Source organism: Jaculus jaculus, chromosome X, assembly GCF_020740685.1.
Source record: "Jaculus jaculus isolate mJacJac1 chromosome X, mJacJac1.mat.Y.cur, whole genome shotgun sequence".
Classification (NCBI taxonomy): domain Eukaryota; kingdom Metazoa; phylum Chordata; class Mammalia; order Rodentia; family Dipodidae; genus Jaculus; species Jaculus jaculus.
The window spans coordinates 128,206,388-128,229,124 of NC_059125.1; the positions used below are offsets into that span (position 1 = coordinate 128,206,388).

The 22,737-nt window shown below is 38.0% G+C and overlaps 1 pseudogene; it reads left to right on the forward strand.

Moving 5' to 3' along the window:
- The first annotated feature begins 216 nt into the window (after positions 1-216).
- Positions 217-22,737, forward strand: part of LOC101603278 — a 105,141-nt pseudogene continuing 82,620 nt past the window's right edge.

The window sequence follows — 22,737 nt, forward strand, 5'->3', positions numbered from 1 at the left end:
GATATAATGTACACATTTATGGATGTGTATTGCCCCTCCCCTAAATCAGATAAACCACAATATATTCAAACTAAATATTGCAATTAATCACATACTCTATAGAGACTTGAACTTATTCAAATGAGACCCTGGGTTGAAATTGTCCCACTAGCTGTTAAATTTCATCATATTTTAAGTGTCTTTTATATTTTACTTAATTTGGTCTTTACATCAGCCATGGGCTGGGACGTATCTAAAAAAGATATTACTGTTGACTATTTCACAAACAGGAAGAAGTGGACTCACTGTGAACATAGGTAAGTTTGTGACAGAGCCAATATCTTCCCAAGGGCAACTGCATGTTTATCTGTGATAGTTTCTTACTCTATATTGTGTGTCATTTAAATGAACACTTCTTACAATTCTCTTGTGTAACACTCATAAAAAGTTTTGAAGTTAATTCCCATGGCTTGCCTTCTGTTTGCTTAGAACATTTGTTTTTCATTATTCTAAGCCTACAAATTTCTTCACTTACATATTGATGGAGCGTTCTACACCCTCCCCCCACACACACCTGCTTACAATTAGTATATAATTATGGGGCTAGAAGTTTGAGGTGATGTTAACCACCAAGCTTGCCAATTTCTTAACAATGTCCATTGTGGCACATTTGAGGTTCTGTAAGAAGTAGTTTTAATTACTCAACTTTGAGCAGTATACTGTGGCTAATCGTGCCTCTGGGGCCTGGAGAAACCTTATGCGACATGCAGAGAACAGTTTTCAACTGAAGATAGGAACATCAATTTTTTTTAATTTTTTATTTATTTATTTGAGAGCAACAGACACAGGGAGAAAGACAGATAGAGTGAGAGAGAGAGAATGGGTGTGCCAGGGCTTCCAGCCTCTGCAAACGAACTCCAGACGCGTGCGCCCCCTTGTGCATCTGGCTAACGTGGGACCTGGGGAACCGAGCCTCGAACCAGGGTCCTTAGGCTTCACAGGCAAGCGCTTAACCGCTAAGCCATCTCTCCAGCCCGGAACATCAAATTTTTAATGCTGAGACAAATGTCCTTCTATTGAAAGGGCCCTGTGAGATGTGTGGTCAGTCAGTCCTCTCTAGTACTCCTGCCCTGCCACTCCTATTTAAAGGCTAATCTATAGTTCCTAATCCACCACCAAGGCCTACTTCAAAAAAGGGTGACTATAGAGTTCTAACCTGCTGTGTGAGAATTATGAATTTGTGTATAACTCCAGACAAGCATCCAATGAGTATCATAATGACTTGCTTAGACCTTTGAAATTAACTATGCATGCTCTCTTTTGCTCACAAGTTTTTACACTAGTCACAACTTTTCAAAGTAGCAAAATATACTTCCACTAACTTAGTCCTAAACTGTTGCCCCTTTTTCAACCTCAACTCCTGCCAGTCAGTGTCAGAATTTTCACTTCATAAGAGAGTACATCTCAAAGGAAGATAAAGATCCCATTATTTTTTTCTTTCCACCTTAACCAGCATTTGTCCTGGTACCTAGGCCTACATATAATGTCATTAGTTGTCTTCCATAGAAAAGAAATTTTTACAACCTGCTAGAAAAAGTAATCGTTTGGGGGCTGGAGAGATGGCTTAGCGGTTAAGTGCTTTCCTGTGAAGCCTAAGGACCCGGGTTCGAGGCTCCATTCTACAGGACCCACGTTAGCCAGATGCACAAGGGGGCACACCCACCTGGAGTGCGTTTGCAGTAGCTGGAAGCCCTGGCGTGCCCATTCTCTCTCTCCCTCTCCCTCTCCCTCTCCCTTTCCCTCTCTCTCTCTCTCTCTCTCTCTCTCTCTCTCTCTCTCTCTCTCTCTGTCTCTGTCACTCTCAAATAAATAAATAAAAATGAACAAAAAATTTTAAAAGAAGTAGTCGTTTGGTTAGAAAGTTTTTCTAGATCAAAAAAATTGCTGTAAGTGAAATGGACCTCAAAAATAGTCTAGATTGCAAAAGGAGAGGCTCAGGGATGGAGAAATAGCTTAGCAGTTAAGATACTTGCCTTTGAAATTAAAGGACCCAGGTTCAATTCCCCAGTACCCATGTAAGTCAAATGCACAAGGGGATGTATGTGTCTAGTGTTCATTTGCAGTGGCTGGAGGCCCATTCTCTCTCTCTCTCTCTCTCTCTCTCTCTCTCTCTCTCTCTCTCTCTCTCTCTCTCTCTCCCTCCCTCCCTCCCTCTTTCTTTCTCTCTGTCCTCTCTTAAATAAATAAATAAAAATAACATATTGTAAAGAAAAAAGAAACTAACTTGTGCTGGAGAAATGGCTCAACAGTTAAAGACACTTGCTTATAAAGCCTGTCAAGCACAGTTCTAGTCACCAGTAACTAAATAAGCCAGAAAAAGTAGTACATGCATCTGTAGTTCCTTTGTTGTGGTAAGAGGCCCTGCAATGCCCATTCTCTTTCTCTCTCTTTCTCTCTCTCTCTGTCTCTCTCTCTCCTTGTCTCTCTCTCTCTCTCACGCACACACATACACATAAATAAAAATATTTTTTAAAAACGAAGAACTAACTTGACTCAAGTGGAGAGATCACATTAAAAAGCTATGGGAAAGCCAGAGGTGGTAACACATGCCTTTAATCCCAGCACTCAGGAGGCAGAGGTAGGAGGATTGCCATGAGTTCAAGGCCACCCTGAGATGAAATAGTTAATTCCAGGTCAGCCTGAGCTAGAGTGAGACCCTACCTTGAAAAACCAAAATAAAAAAATCTGTGGGAGAGAGCTGTGTGGGAATCAGTAACGCATCCTACATTTCTGTATTTTAGTTATCATATATGCATATTTATATTTTAAACTTGATTTTTTTGGTTAATGCCAGTGCCCCCCAGCAAACAATAAGTATCCCAAAAGTAAAATCCATGTCTGGATTTTCTTGTGTGGCATTGTGTCATTGCTATCAAGCATATTGCAGCATAGGTGCTCATCAAATATCTGTTGAACAAATGCATTCATGAATAAATGAATGCTAAATGACAGATTGTCACAGATGGCTCTGCAAGTCAGGTGATGAAATACAGACTTTATAGAGTTAGAAAAATGATACTATGGAAATAGTTGGAGAAGACTAGGGTAGAGTAAGTGGGACTGGCAAGGCAAACATAAGGGCTATTTCAGTGTGGGGATCAATAACACATGCCCTCTCCGCAATGCACTCTCTAACCCAGCTGTCCCCTGACAGACATTTCTTTACCAGCTGCAGGTTCTGACATGACACCAATTTTATACAGAAAAAATGTGAAGAAACTATGGTTCAAAATAAGAAAGAATTACTTCTTAGTTCTCTGGAAAGTCTTGCAGTGGCGTATAGAAGTGCCACGGACCCAATTGCTCTTCTTGTCTCTTGATTTGTTTTCTCTGTGCCCAAATGCCATTGTTTCTGTTTCCTTTTTTTTTTTCATGCAGCTCTGATTTGGCAAAATTTAATTGCCTGTTTGGGATGCAGTCCCTGAAGCTCTTAGAAGTTAATTATTTATTTCTGGTAAGGATCAGAAACTTTGAACTCAACTCGTGAGATAAATGGTCTGGTAGCGCTTTGGAATGTCAGCCTGTTTAAGATGTTGTGCAGCTCATTAGCTTATTTTCTGCACTTGAAATTGAATCTAGAAAAATCGGGGCCAGTACATCATGTGTAGGTCAAAGACATGAAATTTATAGCTTTAATTCAGAACAAAACATGCTTACAGAGACAGAGGCTTGGTGGTAACTTCCAGATAAACATACAGATAAGAGGCATTAAGACTAGATGTTGTGAAGAGGAAATATAGCACCATTTCCATAAACTAAAATATGCAATGAAGGAAAGTTCTGATCACCTGTGTTTTGTGGGTAACTAATTAATAATCAAAAGATTTTTTTAATTTAATTTATTAGTTTTCTTTTCAGTAAATACAGGCAGTTTGGTACCATTATTTAGGCTCATCTGTGATCTACCCCTCCCATTAGACCCTCCTTGTTAATGAAAATGGGTCACGCATTGTGGAGTTAGCCCCCAGTTATTGGTATGATAAATGTCTCTGCAAATCATGACCCAACATGTGACTCTGACATTCTTTCCACCCCCTCTTCCGCAAAATTTCCCTGAGCCATGTTGGGTTCATTTTTGGTCTGCTTCAGTGCTGAGGTGTTGGGGGCCTCTGAGGCTCTGGCTCTCTGATTTGGTAGGAGTTCATTTTTCTCTGCGTTGGTCTCCTTCCCCTTTGTGCTGGTATCCAGTTCACAGGAAAACATCACCCTTGCTTATTTCGCCAGTTGTCCTTAGTTTCAGTTGGGCCCCTTTTGAGGTATGTTAGGGCAGCTCTCTTCTTAGGATCTGCATCTATCTGGAAAAGAGAAGCAGATTCTCCAACAGAGAGTAAGGTAGCACCCAGAAAATTGAGATAACACTTACTTTTTTGATAGACAGTATGGTAGGTTTAGGCCCTCTTATACCCCGTGATTGATGGTAGCTTGATATTGTAGAGTGGGCTTGTGTTTGGGTATGGTTCTGACTTGTTTCCCAGCTCCAGCTATGGGTCTAGTACCACTGAGTGGATCAGTTAGCCAAATCAAGAGCAATTGATTCCTCACCATGGCTGTGTACCACTATTGCACTTGTGTGGGCATCACATCCGGTTATTAGTTGCTAATTAACAATAAGAAGACAAATACCCCACTCACAAAATGGGGCACAGAGTTAAACAGACAATTCACAGAGGAAGAGATACAAATGGCAAACAGACACCTAAGAAAATGTTCATCATCCCTAATCATCAGAGAAATGCAAATTAAAACAACTATGAGATTCCGCCTTACCCCAATAAGCATAGCCAACATCAAAAGGTCAAATGAAAATAAATGCTGGTGAGGATGTGGAGAAGCAGGGACACTCATTCACTGTTGGTGGGAATGCAGGATGGTACAACCACTTTGGAAAGCAATATGGAGACTCCTGAAAAAGCTGGCTATAGAAATACCAACAGACCCAGTTATACCATTACTAGGCATCTACCCTAAAACCTTCAAACCAAAAGCCAGAGAGATTTGCTCAACCATGTTTGTAGCAGCTCAATTCGTAATAGCTAAAAGCTGCAATCAACCCAGATGTCCATCATTAGAAGAATGGATAACAAAGATGTGGTATATCTACACAATGGAATTCTATACAGCAGTAAGAAAAAACGACATAAAGAAATTTGAGGAAAAATGGTTGAACCTGGAACAGATCATTCTCAGCGAACTTACCCAATCACAGAAAAAAAATCGACACATAGTCTCACTCATCTGCAACACCTAACCTGAATCTGCCCAAGATGCCTTACATACCCAGCAAGCACCTCATGGACTAGACAATAAGATGGATGGGAGGGCGGGGAGGGAATCAAAGGGTGGAAAACAGTAATCCGGACACAAACGGCAATGGTACCATAAAATTCTACTTCCTAAAAGACAGACCAAATGGCTGAACCTTCACTAGACCCTTACAGGAAACACCTGAACCACAAGACACTGGAGAGGGTAGGATCAAGATTTTTGTTTCAAATACAGTATCATATTCTTGAAAATATTTTTAGTCTATTACCCAGATTTAGTGTAGACAAACAGCATTAGGTCTTTTTGCCAACATAGATATACTCAGAACCTTGGGCATATCAGATTATATATTTTCAGGGTTCTGATAAAGAGTAAGATATAGTGTAGGTTATGATAGTTCCAAACCTGAAAAACCATGAATAATTGTTCTTCAATAGAGAAATATTCTGCTTTTGCTACTAGTTGTAAAAGCAATACATCTCTCCTGGAAATTGTATATTTTACTTAAATACACTGAGTGAAAATTGCTTGGTTAGACAAGACACAGTATATCAGCCTACCTGTGGAAGGGTGGTAATATTTATGGAGATGTCTCATACACAAACCATATCCACAGATGGCATGCTATGATTGTGGTCACAAGAACTAAGGGCAAGGACCCCAGACTGCAGATGAGAATTCAGCATGAACTCTTCCAAAGGAATATACACTGAGGCATTATGTGACTGTACCAGCTTTAATACCATGAGACAGTGTAAAGAAAGTAACCCCCCTTGGCTACAAAACCTACTTTCAGTACTTTGGACTGAGATAAGTGTCATCAATGGGTAGCCAATGAGATATGAATGCTGTGTGACTCTCACAGATAATGTTTACTAGTGGGTTCTCACTAGATGGGCTTCACTTCTTCCATATTTTATTTTTGTTCTGTGCTGTGCTTTATCTAAATCCCCTACTAACTTTAATACTAACTTTAAAAAAATGCTTGGTTATTGTTTGCCTCTTTTTGAAGAAAGGGAGAGTTTGGTTTAGTTGAGCTCCAGGCCACCAAGATATACTAATAAACAAATAAACATCACCAAGAGGCAAAAGATGTCTAGACTATTAGATTGCAAATTGAAATAACATAAGGTCTCAATTCAGAGCATTTAATTGACCTCCATCCTTCTTACATTATAATTTCTCTAGGAGAGATTAAATATGAATGTGTATGGGTCAAATGTCAGTGAAAAAGTTTGTCCAATAACTAAATGATTTAATTAGATACCATTACCAAAGGGAGCAGATCAAAGGGTTTGTCACCTGGAATTTGAACTAATCTAAAAGAATTTTTCTTCCTCCAGTGATTTCCAGGCATTTGAGAGTTTGAGAATTTTCCAGAAGAATTTTGTAGGGCAATCAATGGTTGTTCCAAATCTGGAGGGTCTTGGAGAGTTGTTCTGAGCAGGTTCATTCTGCTGCATCTACTAATAGTTGAGAGAGACTTCCAACAATGTGTGGGTAACAAGGCAAGGTTCTAACTTCCTTTTTATTTTCTAATTTTCAATTTTTTGATGGAGGTCCCTAATCATCTATCTGGTATGGACAATCTCTAAGAAAGCAAGTGGAAGCCATCAATTAAATGAAAATTAGGATGTATACATAATCATAGGTAATAGGACTAAGACAGGAAAAATACTAGACCCAGTTTTCCAGGAATCTTTTAATGGTAATTCTGGGATGAAGCACTCAGTACAGCCTTTGGAGGTCAATGCCAGACTAAATGAAAAATAGGTTCCTCATTTAGATGCTGAGTAGTCTATAAGTGTTAGGGAGAAATTGTCTTCAATTTTAGTTCCATGGATCCAAACATTGTGCTAATGAGGACAAGGCCATAGGCTCACTCCCAACCTCTACCAGCACACTTAACACCATTTAAAAACAAGCTTGTCCCAAAGGCACAAAATGATGACCAATTTCAATGAAATGGCTCATCAATTTATTCTAATGGGTTCATAAGGGACTGAGTGAAACTCTTTATAACTTCTCCAATATTGGAGAAACAAAATATATCCTATGGTCCTATGGTTCATTGGGAATGACAGGCTTAAATAAAGAGGGAAAATATCTACTATATTTAATAATGACCAGCAAATTCAGTAACTTTGTATAGTTATAAGAGCAATGTAAGCTGTTGTTTTTTATTATTCTAAAAAATATTTTATTTTATTTATTTATTTATTTACAATTAGAGAGATAAAAAGACGAGAAAGAGGAAGAGAGAATGGGCATGCCAGGATTTACAGCTGCTGCCAATGAACTCCAGATGCTACCTTTAAAGGTATGCCTGGTTCACGATACCTGAACTACAAGAGCCCTCAGAGATGACTTATGCATTGACCTTGACAACTTTATTGTGATACAATTTATGTATAATAAACCTTTCTAATTACAATGTACAATTCTATGAGATTTGTCAGATTCGTACAGTATAGTTACTCCAATTAAACTACATCACAATTCATCACCTCTAAAAGTTTCCATGAGCCCTTTTGGAGCTTACCCTTTCCTCCATTCCTAACTCCTGGAGACCAGTGATCTCATTTCTTTCACTCTGTCAGCTTTCATCTTATCAAATTGTCTATAAAGGAAATCATACCATGTGTACCCTACTGTGTTTATCTTTTCTCACTCACCATATTTTTGAGAGTCCTCTATGTTGCTGCAGATAACAGATATTTGTTTTTTCATATTTGTGAATAATAGTCCATTGTATAAGTTTACCACTTGTTTTTATAAAAATCCATTTGTACTGATAGAAAAAAGTGTAATGATGTTCAAACCTTAACTTTCATAGTCCTAATGGGTTCAGTTGTGCCTGGAGCCTACTAAGAGGGATGAAGTGTTCTATGAGTAATTCATTTGAAAAGGGAGTTATAAAACTAAAGAGAAAAAGTTTCTGATCAATAATCTTCTGAAGATCATGAATACTTAGAAGCAGATCCAGTGTTCAAACTCAGATTTCCTATCTCCTGGGCTCACTTTCCTTCAGGCAATTCCACCAAAGATGACAGAGTTATATCCCACACAGCCTGATGAGATACCAAAGGCAAACAGGTTAGAAAACAATATGAAACAACACACCTACTGATGGAGTAGATACTTGGTCATTCCTCATATCCTCACTTCTGTGGGTTGATGTGACCTTGTTTGGTGGTGCAAAGGAAGTGTTAGCATAGCAGGAAACTGCCTTATGTGTTTACTCACTAAATCAAAAAAATTAGATGAATGAAGCCACTTGCCAAAATAATTTTTAAAGGTTGATTTAATAATAAATGAAATATTTATTAAAATCTTATTCACTGTATTTGTTGGGAAGAAGGGATTCATTGTAAGGGGGATGGAGAGTGGGACAAGAGAAAGTGATAGGAGGGGATTGAGATCAAAATTCATCATATACAGGTATAAGAGTTGTCAATAAACAATGTTTTCAAAATTGCCCATAATATAATTGTATTATTAAATTTGTATTGATTATTTTAATTGTAAAATATATATAAGATATAAAATATTTATATTTATATAATATATAAAATTTATTAAAATATAACTATAGTGTTATAATTCAAAACATGTATGCAGTGTGTAACAATCAAATTGGGATACTTAATATTTCCATTTCCTTAAACATTTAAAAAAATCTAAGTTTTTAACCCTTAATAACTGTTTAATAATGATACATGTCTATGAGGTACAGTGTGATAGTTCAACACATGAATGCAATAAGTGCTGAATATCAGGGTAGTTAACAATTCTATCTCCCTACCATTATATTGGATTTTGAACCACCAAGTTCTTCTCTTCTAGTTCCTAATAAAATACAATGTTATTTTAAATTAGAATCAATCCATTTTGTAGTGGAACACTAGACCTTTTTAATTCTCTGTGTGTTTTGGTGCATGATATCTAACCATCTTCTACACCTATGAGCTGTTATGTACTGTTGAAAGAAACTGAAAAGTAAACATGTCTGTATGTACTAAATGCAGACATATCCTTCCTAGTATTTACAACCTGTGGATGGCTGAATCTATGGATGCAAAAGTCATGGACATCAAGTGCTGACTGCGTATTGCCACTGAGAATATATTTTACTACCAGTAATAAAAAATGTTTATGAAAAGCACATGTAGAATAAGACAACTAGAGCCAGATGAGCAGTTCCAGATCACTTCCAGACAGTGTTCCACAACTTCCCTTCCCCCATATGTAAGCACCAGGAACACCATCCAAGATTGCAGCAAGCCACACTATTCTATTCGCCCATTTCACCACACAGCGTCCAGACCACATGATCAGGTCCCAACTAAACTGGGCAACTGAGACAAGCCCAGAGTGTACAAAAGAGGCAATGGACTTCACAACTCAACCTAGTGAGATAGAAATTCCCCCAAAAGGTACCTGGGCTGATTTACACTGGGGCAGTGCATACCCTAAACCTAGGTATATAGGTTTGAACTGGAAGTGCTAATTTCATCTCCCTTATTAGGGCAGGTTGCTAGAACAACAGCCTAGGGAGGGAAAAAATTCAAAACCCATTCTACCAAAGCACTCATGCATATATATAGCATGCTGGTTTTGTTTGTGTTAGTCAATTGCACAGTTGGATTTTAAGTTTCTTCTGTATTTTTCTCCATCCACTATACTACTGGGATGTTTTTATTACTCTTCACACACATACACACACAAAAAAATTCATATACTGTCTTTCTCTTTTCAACCTCATTTCCACACTCTGTACCTTATGATACCTTTCTTTTTATTCTCCATGACTACAAACTTGCATAGCCTCAACAGCCTCTGAAATCTGTAGAAGCTAATAATATCCCAACTTTCCTCTTTCAGGTACTTGTGCCATCTCAATCCTCTTCAAAGTTAACATAAGCTCTCATCCAAATCCTCTCTCACTTCTAAGTAACCAAAACTCATGCATACTTCATACTAGTGTTGCTTTTTTTACCCACAAGCAAATTTTAAGTTCTAATGGACCATTATTGTTGATTCACTACTAGGACCTTCACCTAGCATGCATTCCACCAGTTTGGGTCACTCCAGCTGTTAGTTCTCTACTCTGGGAATAACATAGAGGCCATACCCAGCAACTTAAGCTCCTAGCATGAAGATAAAGCCTCTGACCTACACATCTAAGAATACAGCTGATAAAACAAATACAAAACCCAAGAAATGAAATAACCTAGGATGTGAAAATTTCAAAGCAATAATATCTTAGCAACAAAAATCAAGACAACATAACCTATCCAAAAATTATGATGCCATAGTAATGACTTCCAGTGAGACTGCATTAAAAAACTTATTATTATAAGTGTGTTCAAAGAAATTAAAGTGATTATATAAGAAAAAACTCTTGGAGCAACCCTAACAAAACATAAGACCTCAGCTAACTGAAATGAGTTGGTCTGAGTAAGGAAATACAAATGGTGAAGAAAAACTAATCTGAAATATTGGAAATGTAAAACATTGCAAGCCAAATAAAAAACTCCATAGAAAGTCTCACCAACAGAAGGGATCAAGCAGAGGACAGACTATCTGGGCTTGAAGACAAAGTGGAAGATTGAGAGTTTTTCAAGGAGGGGAAAGAAATTTATCAGGAGGTTTAAGTGGGAATTTCAAGACAGTCAGGACTCATGGAAGAGAACAAACATAAATTTTGGGGATACAAGAGGGAGAAATTTTTGATTATAAAGACACAGGTTTTTTTAATCCTAGAAGTATAGTTCACAAAATTAGAAAAAAGCTGTTAATACAGATACAGGAGTCATTTATAAAACCAAAAGGACAAGACCAGAAAAGAACCTCTCCTTGTCATATTGTAATTAAACTACTAAATATACAGACAAAAGTTACTATATTGAAACCAGCATGCGAGAAGTCAGCAATAAAGGTAGCCCCAACAAAATAATAACAGATTTCCAAACAGAAGCTTTAAAAGCCATAAGACAGCTGGAGAGAAAGCTTAGTTGTTAAGGCACTTGTCTGCAAAGCCTATGGACCCATGTTCAACTCTCCAGGTCCCACATAAGCCAAATACACAAGGTAATAAAGCAGGCAAGGTTGCACAGATGCACATGGTGGTATGTGTGTCTGGAGATCAATTTCAGTGGCTGGAGGCCCTGGCATGCCAATTTTCTCTCTCTCTCTCTCTCTCTCTCTCTCTCTCTCTCTCTCTCTCTCTCACACACACACACACACACACACACACACACACACACACACACACACAAAGGCCAATCTGTTGGGCTTGCCTCAAAAAAAGAAAGCCATAAGAGCTTGAAATTATGTATTTCAAGTTCTGAAAACCAACTGCCAACCCAGATTACCATATCTAACATAGCTATTTGTCATAATTGAAGGAGAAAAAACATTTCATGATTAGAATGATAAAGGAATACATGAACATTAACTCAGCTGTATAGGAAATACTTGCAAGGATCCTAGATTGAAGAGAAGGAAAAGCACATACATGAGGTCACATAAAAGAATAAATAATGCTTGAAAAATAGTTAATGCAAGAGAGAAATACAAAAGCACCAAGCACTACAAAACTAACAAGAATGACACAAATTAATATGCACCTTTAAATCATAACTCAGAATATTAGTAATCTCATTTCCCCAATCAAAGGACCTGACTAGAAAGATGAATTAAAAGAGAGGATCCTTCAGTTTATTGCCTCCAAAAAAAATTTCCCTCTCCGTAAAAGATGGCAAAGTGAAAGGATGGTAAATGGTATTTCACGAAAATGGGCCAAAGAAACAAGCAGGTGTTGCTGTTCCAATATCTGATAGGATAGGCTTCAAATCAACATTAGTCAGAAAAGATAGAAAAGGTTATTTTATATTGATCAAGGAAACAATCCAACAAGAAGACATTACAATTCTGAATATATATGTACCAAACATGAATTTACCCAATTTCATTAAACAAACACTCGTAGATGTAAAATCACAAATTAACCCAAGGATAATAGTAGTAGGTATCTTCAACACACCACTCTGACCAATTCACAGGTCAATCTGGCAAAAAATAAATAAGTAAATAAACAGAGAAGCATTTTAATTAAATGACATCATAAAGCAAATGGATATAACACACATCTACAGAAAATTCCATCCAAATTCTGCTGAATGAACATTCTCTTTTGTAATATTTTATGTATTTGAGAGAAATAAAGCTAGAGAGAAAAAGAGAATGGCCACTCCAGGGCCTCCAGCCACTGCAAATGAATTCCAGATGCATGCACCATCTTGTGCATCTAGCTTATGTGGGTCCTGGAGAATTGAATCCCGGTCCTTGGGCTTTGCAGGCAAGCACCTTAACTGCTAAGTCATCTCTCCAGCCCTGAATGCACATTCTTACAGCAGCATAGGGAGCTTTCTTTAAAATAGGGCATATATTAGTATAAAAAGCAAATATGGCCAGACTTGTTGGCACATTCCTTTAATCCCAGCACTCGGGAGGCAGAGGTAGGCGGATCACTGTCAGTTCGAGGCCACCCTGAGACTACATAGTGAATTCCAGGTCAGCCTGGGATACAGCAAAACCTACCTCAAAAATCTAAAACAAAAAAAAGTAAATATTAACAAATACAGAAAAAATTAAATAATTAAATATTTCCCTGTATTCTGTCTGACCACAGTGGAATAGATTGCTAATCAACAGCAATAAAAAATATAGAGCAGGGGCTGGAGAGATTGCTTAGTGGTTAAGGCACTTGCCTGCAAAGCCAAAGGAACTTGGTTCAATTCTCCAGGACCCACATAAGCCAGATGCACAAGGTGGCTCATGCATCTGAAGTTCATTTGCAGTGGCTGGAAGCCCTGGCATGCCCATTCTCCCTTTCTCTGTCTGTCTCGCTTTTCCTCTTTCAAATAAATACATAAAAATAAAATATTTTTAAAAATTAAGAAAAAATAATATAGAACATACACAAACTGATGGAATTTAAATAATTTTTTCACTGAAGAAATCAAGAAGAAAATAAAAAGTTGCTAGAATCACTGATAGTGAGAACACAACATACCAAAACTTATTGGATAAAATAAAGGCAGCCAGGAATATATAGCTTTCAGTACCTATATAAAGAAACTACATCACAAATAAATAGCTTAATAAGACTCCTTAAGCCTTGGGGGGGGGGGGGGGAAACAAGCCAAACCAAACATCAGTACAGGTAAAGAAATAATGAAGATTAGGGCAGAAAATAATGAAATGGCAACCAAAAATAATTTTTTTAAAAAATCAATGAAACAAAGACTTGGTTCTTTGAAAGGATAAACAAGATCAATGAACTCTTACTTAACAAAACCATAAAAGAGAAAGAAATCCCAAAACAAAATTTGACAAGAACAGGAAACCATTATGAAAGATGCCAATGAAACCAGGAAAACCACAAGGACATAACTTAAAAATATATACTCCACTAAAATGGAAAATCTAAAAGAAATTGATGAATCTCTAGATATATCTGACCTACCCAAATAAAGCCAAGATGGGATATATCATTTAAACAGATCTATAATAAGCAATGAGATCAAAGAAGTTATTAAAATTTTGCCAAATTAAAAAAAAATTGATCCAGGTGTGGTGGCATACTCCTTTAATCCCAGCACTGAAGAGGTAGAGATAGGATTATTGTGTTCAAGGCCAGCCTGGGACTACAGAGAGATTTCCACGTCAGCCTAGACTACAGTGAGACCCTACCTCCAAAAAAATCCAGGCCCCACTGGATTCACTGATGAATTTTACTAGGCCTTCAAAACACTAACTCTGTTCTCCTAGAAGCAAGGCTTTGCTTTCCTGATTCTGCCTTCTCTTAGGCTCGCCTAAGCTCACCATACCTTCCTCCTTGTCTTCTCTGATTGGTTATGCTGGGTTTGACAGCTCATTGTAACATTAGAGACACTGAAGATGTGTTCGCAAAACAAAACCAATAATAATTGCATTAATTTTTTTGTTCTATTTCTTTAAAAAAATAAGTAACACCAGCAGTTCTCAATTTATTCCATAAAATAAAAAATAAAGGAATATTTCCACATTTCTTTTATAAAGCCAATATTATGGCTGAAAAGATAGTTAAAGGAACTTGCTTGCAAAGCCTGAAGGCCTGGGTTCAATTCTCTAGTATCCATGTAAAAGCCAGATCACAAAACTAGCACATGAATCTGGAGTTCATTTACAGTGGCAAGAGATACTGGCATGCCCATTTTCTACTCTCTCTCTCTCTCTCTCTCTCTCTCTCCAAAGTCCCACATCCCACAACATCTCAGGAAAGCCCTATTGACACTGAGAAACCAAGGTGGTAATGAGCTGAAAGCCTACCTAGCATAATGCTAAAACATGCCATTCAGGCTACAGGGGGAGAAAATCATGAAGAATCATAACCAGCAGTGAATATTCTTGTCTGGCTGGTACAATACTGACAGATTCATTATGGAGGTAACCAACTACTCCCTAACTGGATTTTGAGCCTACTCCATGGGTGAGGGGTGCAGAATACATGTGTGGTACTTATTACCTAGTCAAAAGCCTAAGGTTTAGAGAGGGACATAGTGGTGCATGCCTTTAATTCCAGCACTAAGGAAGCTGAGATGGGAGGATTGCTATGAGTTCAAGGCCACCCACAGACTACATAGAGACTTCCAGATCAGACTGGGCTAAACCAAGACCCTATCTCAAAAAAAAGGAAAAATTGAATAAAACACTAAGAGATAGGAAACATCCCATGTTCATGGGTTGGAAGAATCAATATTGTAAAAATGTCAATCTTACCAAAAGTAGTCTACACATTTAATGCAACCCCCATCAAGAATCCAACATCATTCTTAACTGAAATGATAAACAAGCCTAAAATTCATTTGATATCACAAAACTCCTCAGATACCCAAAACAATCCTGAGCAACAAAAATAAGGGCAGAGGTATCACCTTACTGATTTCAGGCCATAGTAACAAAGACAGTGTGGTCTATGGAACAGAATAGAGTGTCCAGATATAAATCTATGCAACTATAGCCATCTGATTTTTAACAAAAATACTCACTGGAGAAAAGACAGCCTCTTAAACAAATAGTTCTGGAAAAATTCGATTATTTATATGAAGAAAAATGTAACATAGCCTTATCTCCCTCCTTGCACCATAATCAACTCCAAATGTATCAAAAGCAACATGAGACTTAAAATTCTGAAACTGCTAGAGGGAACAGTAGAGAAAGTACTTCATAATATAGGTATCAGCAAGAATTTAGTGAACAGTTTAAAAAGGAGATATAAAGTGAAGAGAAAGGAAGGGAGGAGGGTACTTAATAGGTTGGTATTGTATATATATAAGTAGAAGAATAGATTAACGGGGGTGAAAAGGCCCAAAGTGAGGTCAGGGAAAGAGATTGAGTAAAGGAAAGGTGGAGGGAAGGCTAATCAAAATCTAAGAGTATGCAAATAAATCATATGGAATCCTCCAGTTTCAGACAATGGAACACTCAGGAGCCATAGATAGTTGTTAGAAAATTTTCAGTGCCAGGGATGGGATACCTCCAGTGAGTTGATGGCCAGGGAGGTCCCTGATGCCCCCAAAACGTTATAGGCCACTGCCAAGGCCCTTGGTTTCCCACCAGGAATAGATGGTAAGACCCTATTGCTGAAGACTCCACATACTTGGGCTACAAGGCCACTGAGAAATCCTGCTGGAACTGAGCTGATAACCTCCTCCATGTATACCAGCTGACAGAAAGCTGGAAGAAGCCATTCTACATGTAGTTCAAGGGGAGAAAGAGATACCACCAGTGAAGATACTCAACAGTGGACACTGCAAGCCTTATAATTGGCCAGCCAGGCCAAATGAGCCAATGGGTGCAATAGTGGCATGTCTGTCATGGTGGAAACCAACTGCCCTCCAATTGGACTGGAGGCCCGCTCCATGGAGGGGAACACATCCCTGATACTGAAAACTTAAAACAGGGGTAGTCATGAGCCCTAGGGGTGGAACATCTGCTGATGTCTGGATAAGTATATATACTATGCTTATCAAACTACACAGTAAGCACTTCTCTTAATATTTATACCCTTATATTAATGCTACTCTCATTTTGGGTAGAGAATCTTCTCTTTTCAGATGGCAGTGACCTTGGGATGACTAAGAAGGTATCATAGTGCTGCAAAGAAGTGACTGGAGTACTGAGTAACATCTCAATCACACCTTCCAAGGCTCAGGGTCTAATGTGGAAGAAGTGGCAGAAAGAATGTAAGAGCAAAAGGAAGGGTAGGACTCCTTACAACGTGCTCCCTCCAGACATAAAATGGCCTGGATATTCATGACCTCATAGTGCCTGATACTACCTACACAAGACCATCTTAAGAAGAGGAAAAGATCATGACATCCAAATAAAAGAGAGACTGATTGAGATGGGGAGGGGATATAATGGAGAACGGAATTTCAAAGGGGAAAGTCGGGGGAGAGTATTATCATGGGATACTTTTTATAATCATGGAAAATGTTAATAAAAATTGAGAATAAGGGCTGGAGAGATGGCTTAGTGGTTAAACGCTTGCCTGTGAAGCCTAAGGACCCCGGTTCAAGGCTCGGTTTCCAGGTCCCACGTTAGCCAGATGCACAAGGGGGCACACGCGTCTGGAGTTCGTTTGCAGAGGCTGGAAGCCCTGGCACGCCCATTCTCTCTCTCTCTCCCTCTATCTGTCTTTCTCTCTGTGTCTGTCGCTCTCAAATAAATAAATAAAAAAATTTTTTTAAAATTTAAAAAAATACATAAATTCGCAGTGCTATTAAAAAAATTGAGAATAAAAAGAATTCAGTGAGGGCTGAAGAGATGGCTTAGCGGTAAGCGCTTGCCTGTGAAGCCTAAGGACCCCGGTTCGAGGCTCGGTTCCCCAGGTCCCACGTTAGCCAGATGCACAAGGGGGCGCACGCGTCTGGAGTTCATTTGCAGTGGCTGGAAACGCTGGCACGCCCATTCTCTCTCTCTCCCTCTATCTGTCTTTCTCTCTGTGTCTGTCGCTCTCAAATAAATAAATAAATAAATGAATTTTTAAAAAAAAGAAAGAAAAGAAAAGAAGAATTCAGTGAACAAAATTCCAATAATTCAGTAAATAAGTTTACTAATCAACCAATGAAACCTCTGGAAATTAGAAAGATTTGGTATAAGCAAAGGATGCTGCTAATTAAACAAAGAAGCAGCCTACAGAATGGGAGAAAATCTTTGCCAATTAAAGATATGACAGAGGATTTATATCTATAATATACAAAAAATTCCAATCACTAAATAATGAGAAATCAAACAACCCAATCAAAACAGTGAGCTACAGAACTGAATAAAGAGCTTTCAAATGAAGAAATATAAAACACCAAGAATTTTTAAATATTTTTATTTATTTATTTGAGACAGAAACAGGCAAATAGAAAGAGAGAGAGAGAATGGGTGTGTCAGGGCCTTCAGCTGCTGAAAAGGAATGCCAGACACATGCACCACCTTGTGCATCTGGCTTACATGGGTCCTGGGGAATCAAACCTGGGTCCTTCTGCTTTGAAGGCAAGCTCCTTAACCTCTAATCCATCTCTCCAGCCCTGAATTTTCTTTTAATGTTCAACATCTTTAACCATCAATAAAATGAAAATTAATCCTACTTTGAGGTTTCATCTCATTCTGGTTGGAATGGTTATTATACTAAAATCAAATGACAATAAATTCTAGCAAGGGTGAGGAGGGAAATGAACCCTTATTCATTTTTTGTATTTGCAAACTGGGGAAGCCATTATGAAAATCAGGGTGGAGGTTTCTAAGACAGGTAAAAATCGATATACTATATAACCTAGCTGTAATACTCTTGGTCACATATTCTAATGGACTCTAAACTTTACTATAGAAATACTTGCTCCTCCTTGTCCATCTCTACTCTATTCACCATAGCTAGGAGACAGAGTAAGCCCATCAAATGATGAACAGATAATGAAGATGTGGTACATATATGCTATGGAGTTTCATTCAGCTGTAAAGAAAATGAAATTATGACATTTGTATGTCAATGGATAGATCTGGAAAAGATTCAATCAGAGAATAGTTGGTTATCCTCATAATAGACATGCTATTTGTTTGTTTTGGGAGACCGTATAGGTCTCTTTGATCAACAGCTCATTGTGAATGTTAACTATATCCTGGTCCAGAGAATTACAGGCCAGCACCAGTGAGGTGGGTTTCTTGAAAACAGCAGATATAAGGGTTCAGTTATTTGATCCATCTTGATAACCTGTGCCTTTTGATGGGTGAGTTGAGACCATTAATATTTAAGCTTAACACTGTGAGTTTTTAATTAATTCCTGCCATGATGAGGTGTTTTATGGAGTTTGGTGCTTTTTTGTGTTTTGTACTGTTTTGAGCCTGGGTCTAGTTTGGGTTATTGTAATCTTCTTGTTGGCTCTTGAGATTGGTTATTTGACTGTTCTGTGTGAAGTATTCTCTCAAGTTTTCTCTGTAGGTTTGGCTTTGTGTTCATATAATCATAGAGTAGACTTTTTTCATGGAAAGTTTTCCATTCACCATCAATTATGATGGATATTTTTGCCGGGTAGAGTAACATGGGTCAGAAGCCTGGTTTTTTAGACTTTGAAGTGTTCTATTTCTGACCCTTCTGTCCTTCATGGTTTTCATTGAGGAATCTGACATAATTCTGATCAGATTGCCTTTCATGTTGTGAGTTATTTCTCTCTTATTGCTTTTAACACTGTGTTTGTTTTCATTGTTAAGAGTTTGAACTATGATGTGCCTTGGAGAGTTTATTCATTGGTCCTCTCTGGTGTTCTGTGGGCTTCTTTTATCTGGATGGGCAAATTTTTGAGAAATTCAGGAAATTTTCTTCAATAATTTTGTTGAAGATGTTCTCTATGCCTCTGGCCTGGATTTCGTCTCCTTCCAGTATACTCATGATCCAAGTATTTGATCATTTTAGGATATCCTACAGTTCCCTCATATTCTGTTCACTTGATTTTTTGAACTTAATGATGTTTTTGGCCTCCCAATCAATTTCTTTTGTCTTGTCTTCCAGGTCAGAGGCTCTGTCTTTCACATGAGTAACTCTGTTGGTGAGGGGTTCTATAGAGGTTTTTACCATTTCTATCTGATTTTTGTTTTCTGTTGTGTTATTTTGCATTGTGACTATCTCTTTTTTTTTTAGGTACAATTTCAGTTCGAATTTTGATTTTCTTGATGCTTCCTGGAATTGATTCTTGCATTTTATCAAGTCTTCTTTAAGCTTAATCAACCAGTTGTTGAGATCTTCCACTTCTTGAGTCACCTTCAATTCATATCTCTTTTGAAGGTTCTAATGTTTTCTTCCATCAAGTTAAGCCTATTGTCAAAAACTGTATACTCTAAGAGATGATTCTGTCCAATTGCATTGATACGCTTGTTGGTTCTTTGATGGCTTACTTCCAGTTCAGTGATTGTTTTGATCGGGGTCTCATTGGTTGTTGTGTTTTCAATTGGGACTGAATTTCTGTAGATTTTTCTATGATTTACTTGGAGGCTTCCATGGTAGGACTAGGCATCCTTGGTGGAGATCTCTCAGTTTTCTGATTTTTGTTGGCTTTTTTGTGTTGTTGTCTACCCATTTTAGGGAGACTCTTTATTTTATTGAGGAGGAGCAAGTTTTTGTCCTTTGGCCCATGCACCCTCTGACTTAGGTGAACAAGGATGTTGGTACACAATGGCCAGTCAGAATGTCTGAGGAAAAGGCCTTATCCCACAGCCCACACAGGTACCAGGCCTCTCCAAGTAAGGCACAATGGGACCTGCCAGGACTAGATAACTGGAAAGAGCTAGGGATCAAAGGTCTGGCCTACTCACTCCATGATGCCATGCCTGCCGCACACAGTCTGGCATACGAAACATGGACCAGGAAACTGGGAGGAGCAGGGAAGCAAGGATCTGGCCTACTCACTTTGTGCCTGCCTGTGCACCCCCCTGAGCAGAGAACCAGGACCAGGGAGCTGGGAGGAACTGGGAAGCAGGGTCTGGCCTACTCACTCCATGCTGCTCTGACTGCCCGCATACCATCTTATGCAGGGAACACTGACCAGGGAACAGGGAGGAATAGGAAAACAGTTCTGGCCTACTTACTCCATGCCACCATGCTGCCTACATACCATCTGGCACAGGTAACCCAGACCAGGAATCTGCCAGGAGTCAGGAAGCAGGGATCTGGCCTACTGAAAACCATGAAGGACAGAAGGGTCAGGAATGGAACACTTCAAAGTCTAAAAAACCAGGCTTCCAACCCATGTTACTCTACCCAGCAAAAATATCCATCATAATTGATGGTGAATGGAAAACTTTCCATGAAAAAAGTCTACTCTATGATTTTTATGAACACAAAGCCAAACCTACAGAGAAAACTTGAGAGAATACTCCACACAGAACAGTCAAATAACCAATCTCAAGAGCCAACAAGAAGATCACAATAACCCAAACTAGACCCAAGCTCAAAACAGTACAAAATGTGGTGTGCTTTCCTGCACACTTTCCCATGTAGAGAACCTGCTGGTGCATTTTTTACCTCACAGCAGCTGTTGTTATCAGCACAAGAGCTTCATAATAGTGAGCCCATCAACATGTTCTCATGGAAGATGGAGATAGGCAAAGAATGGCATCAAAAAAGAAGAGTAACTATTAAGAAGGAAGGAATTCTGTGGAAAGAGGGTGTGTGCGAGAGGACAAAGGAAAGTAATGGAAGAGGATTATAATCAAAATGTTTTATGTATAATGTCTAAAAATTATCAATTAAAAAAGGTTTAAAATGTTCAAGAAAAATGAAACTGAAGCCTATCATTAACTTATCCATTAAACAAATATCAAGCTTTTACTTTCATCCAGACACTATTCTGGGTTCTTGGGTAAGCTTCATTGAATGTGAACAATGGTCTTTATTACAGAAACAGTCATTCCAAAGTACCATTATGAAATAAATATAGATTGATAACTTATTAAAATCAGTAAAATATTCAAAGAAGAAATAACAGAAACTTCAGGTAAGGAGAAATTCATAAATTAAGAGAAACATTGAATACTCTAATAATCCTGCTTTAGTGGGAGAAATATTCTACTTTCCATTACAGATGAGCTTAAAGTGAGATCCATATTTTCAATAATAATGCCCTTTTCGCAAAATGGTGGCTATATCATTGGTTTCTTCATCTTTTATTGACTTTATTTAGGTACCCCTTGTAAACTAAGTGACGAAGTGGAATCTGGAGTTGGGGGGGGGTACTATAAAATTGATTGTGCTTCTAACTGGCCTTGTGACCTTAGCTATGTAATTCTCTGGCCTTTAAATTTGCTCACCAATAAACCTGAAAGGTAGTGTTTAGCTAGCCAAGGACCTCTCCAGTTCAAACATTTTCTGTTTAACTGTTATTTTATATAGGTTTTGCACCCTTTCCTTAAAAAAAAAAATGAAACCATTTCATCAATATACCCTGCAACTTGTTTTTTTTTCTACTTAGCACATCATGAATATCCATGCAGATAAATATATGTGGATCTTTCTCACTGTCTTTAAATGGTATCTTTGACTAGAAAAATAGGCAAGCGCAGCAGACATGTTCACATGGCTCTTGCCTCTCCAGCACTAACATTTTTCTAGGTATTTAAACTCTACATGTTTCTAACATGTTACTAGGTATTTAAACTCTAGATAATACTGAATTCAACATGAATATTCATTTATTTTAAATAATAGCATGAACTCTAAGAAGATGTGAAATGAAATTGATGCTGAGTTTTGAAAGCACTTAAGGTCAAATATTGTTTCTCCACTTGATCAATTACAGGCATCCCACAAAGCCTTCCACTGCCCTCCCCTAACCACAATCCCAGGTAGCTGGGTGGTGAAATTTCCCTTGCTTCACCCTCAAAATTGAGATGAAAGATCTGTTTGAACTAAAGGGATTTTATCAAAATGTGAGAAAGTTTGCAAATTGAAAAGCTGACTTCAAATATTTTTGATTGATATAAGAAATTACCTAACACTAGTTCCTTTTAATATTTAGAACTGTTTATATGTTTTATTTTCCCCCAAAGATTTAAATGAAAAATGGCTTCTGGTTTAAATCTCAAATAAAAGCAATGAGAAGCTGGGGAAAAAAAATATTTTTGATTGAAATATTAAAGGAGTCTAAGGCCATAGCATTCTGAACTCCCCTGATCTTTTCTCAAGCATTAAGAGAATTAAAAAAAAAAAAAAGGACACAGTGCCTGATAGGATTTGGCTTTTTAGTTGAAGAGTGGTAGCGGAGCAGAACTATTGAGAGCACATGCCCTGGAGAAAACAATGAAGCCAATCCATTCTGCCATTTCTTAACTCACATTATTCTC